Here is a 2,500-nt window from a genome sequence, read left to right as displayed (position 1 = left end):
TCCACCTCCTTCACCGAGGGAGGGAGGCAGACTGCTCCAGGCGTTTTGGGATTTTTTTTTATTTATTTATTATTTTTTATTGTCTTCCTCAGTGTACCTGGGAAACACCGTGCAGTGCGGATGTGTGTGTGTCTCTTTTCATTTAAACACCAGGGAACGGGACCACAGAGGCACAGGAGGTCAATTAAGGTGAGTTTAGTAGTGACAGGTAGCAGAGGTCTGGCTTCAACCTACGACACTACCTGGAAAACACTGGAAATACCTGGAAAATACTTGATACTTAATAGCAAAAGGGGAGAAGAGAAGAGAAAATAATGCTATTTATCATGGAATAGAGGCGGACACACACACACACACACACACACACACACATACGCATACATATATATACACACACACACACACACACACACACACACACACACAGACACAAACACACACATACGCATACACACAGCTGAAATTAATCCAGAAAATAGAGAAATAACCTTCATAACAACCACAAATAATAAGGAAAGAGAGATACCCAACCTTGTTTTCATCTGAGCCCCCTCCCTCCCCTCCCGCGGCCGCCATGATGGATTGCCAGAGTCTACCCCAGGTTCCAATATTCCTTCTATTTTCTTAACTTATATATTTAGGCTTTTTAACTAAGATTTTATGGTTTGTAAAAATATTTGGTGGTGTTTTGAGTGTTTTGCGTGCGAGTGTTAAGGGAAACATGTCGATTATGAGGTTGTTTCAGCGTAAATAATTGTTGCTGTTTGCCGTTAAATTTTTCATACCGCCAAACATGATTTTTTATTTCAGCCGCTAGGCAAGATTTTATGGGCTCAAAAAATCGTTTATTGTCTTTTAAATATGTTATGATGCTTTTGAGTGAAATACGTGGACTTTTAGAGGGGTTTTAGACCCATTGAACACTCAAAAAGTCGACATTTATAAATTATTTATTTATTTATTTCAGCTTCCGGTTAACTTCTGATTGTTTGTAAAAATAGTTTCGATTTTTTAAAGTGTATTGTGTTCGTGAGAAATGAGATTTGTGGACTTTGGAATGTATTTTTTTATCGTGTTTGTTCGAACACTTTTTCATATAGTTATTTAAATATAGCTTTATTATTACTGAAGCTTGGAATATTTTTATATGTCCAGAATTAATTTAAAATTATGCCCTTTCATAATATGTAAAGCATTCCGGCCTAGCTCCATTTTTGCGAGGGGTCATTTTCAAAATCATTTGCGTAACGTAAATATGGCGGACGTGACGTCATCAGCCGCCTTCATCCGGGGACCGAGACCCTGGACCTTCCCTCCTCCCAGTGCCCTTCCATCAGTATTTAGTGTTATTTCCTATATTTTCCAGCTGTTTTCATGCATAGAGAAGAATAGAAAGAGGAGGAAAGAAGGAGAAATGAAGAAGGAGGAGGAAGAAGAGGGAAGGGAAGGAGGAAGAGGAGAAGGAAAAGAAGAAATATTAAGAAAAGATTTTCACTGAATTTCCAGCGTTTTAAAGGTAAGCAAAAAATAGTAGTAGTAGCAGTAGTAGTAGTAGTAGTGGTGGTGGTGGTGGTGGTGGTGATGTGGCAGCCTTGTAATATAAGATGAAGTGTTTTGAGTTAAATACGCAATTTTTTTTCTAGGCATTTTGGAATAGAAGTGAGAGTTTTTGGTGTTTTGAAAGGGAATAGTCGTGCTTTCAGTGTTTTTTTTAAGTGAATTCACCGTTTCTGTGGTGTTTTAAAAAGGCAGGGGATGTTTTTTTTTATATTTTTTTATTTTTTTGTGTTTTTTTTAGATTTTGGTGTTTTTCAAGTTTGTTTGGGTAGAAATTGTTTTTTCGCTGTCCTTGGGTAGGTGTGTGTCTCTTCTGGGGTGTTTTGAAAGGAAATTAAGTATTATTTAAGTGTTTTTGGCTAGAAATATGTTTTTTTGGGTGTTTTGAAAGGAAATTAAGTGTTTTTAAGTGTTTTGGCTAGAAATGTGTTTTTTTGGGTGTTTTGAAAGGAAATTAAGTGTTATTTAAGTGTTTTTTGGCTAGAAATGTGTTTTTTTGGGTGTTTTGAAAGGAAATTAAGTGTTATTCGCTGTTTTTGTGCAAGAAATGAGTGCTTTTGGGGTGTTTTGAAAGGAAATTAAGTGTTATTTAAGTGTTTTTTGGCTAGAAATGAGTGTTTTTTGGGTGTTTTGAAAGGAAATTAAGTGTTTTTAAGTGTTTTTTTGGGTTTCTAGGTGTTTTTGGGAGTAAAATTGTGTTTCTAGGTGTTTCTGGTGTGTATGTGTGTGTGTGTGTGTGTGTGTGTTGCCTTGTCTTTCGTTGTACATATGCTTATACAGTGTGTGTGTGTGTGTGTGTGTGTGTGTGTGTGTGTGTGTGTGTGTGTGTGTGTGTGTGTGTTGCCTTGTCTTTCGTTGTACAGATGGTGATGCAGTGTGTGTGTGTGTGTGTGTGTGTGTGTGTGTGTGTTGCCTTGTCTTTCGTTGTACAGATGGTGATGCA

At 37.2% G+C, this 2,500-nt stretch overlaps 2 protein-coding genes across 24 annotated transcripts in view; one reads left to right on the top strand and one right to left on the bottom strand.

Moving 5' to 3' along the window:
* The window catches only part of LOC135107706 (valine--tRNA ligase-like), an 82,139-nt gene that overhangs the window by 8,366 nt on the left and 71,273 nt on the right, over window positions 1–2,500 (bottom strand). The window lies entirely within an intron of this gene.
* Window positions 34–2,500, top strand: part of LOC135107731 (probable E3 ubiquitin-protein ligase HERC4) — a 9,990-nt gene continuing 7,523 nt past the window's right edge. For 2 of the 5 annotated variants that reach the window (XR_010271956.1, XR_010271955.1), the window contains exon 1: window positions 1,151–1,516. The gene's annotated coding sequence lies outside the window, so the exon portion shown is untranslated. Of the gene's footprint in view, window positions 190–1,142; window positions 1,517–2,500 lie in introns of those variants that run through there. The other 3 variants (XR_010271954.1, XR_010271962.1, XR_010271963.1) reach the window with 3 other exon arrangements.

The sequence above is a fragment of the Scylla paramamosain genome, chromosome 2 (assembly GCF_035594125.1).
Source record: "Scylla paramamosain isolate STU-SP2022 chromosome 2, ASM3559412v1, whole genome shotgun sequence".
Taxonomy (NCBI): Eukaryota; Metazoa; Arthropoda; class Malacostraca; order Decapoda; family Portunidae; genus Scylla; species Scylla paramamosain.
The sequence above is the reverse complement of the archived record's forward strand: the minus strand, read 5'-3'. Positions and strand labels throughout refer to the sequence as shown.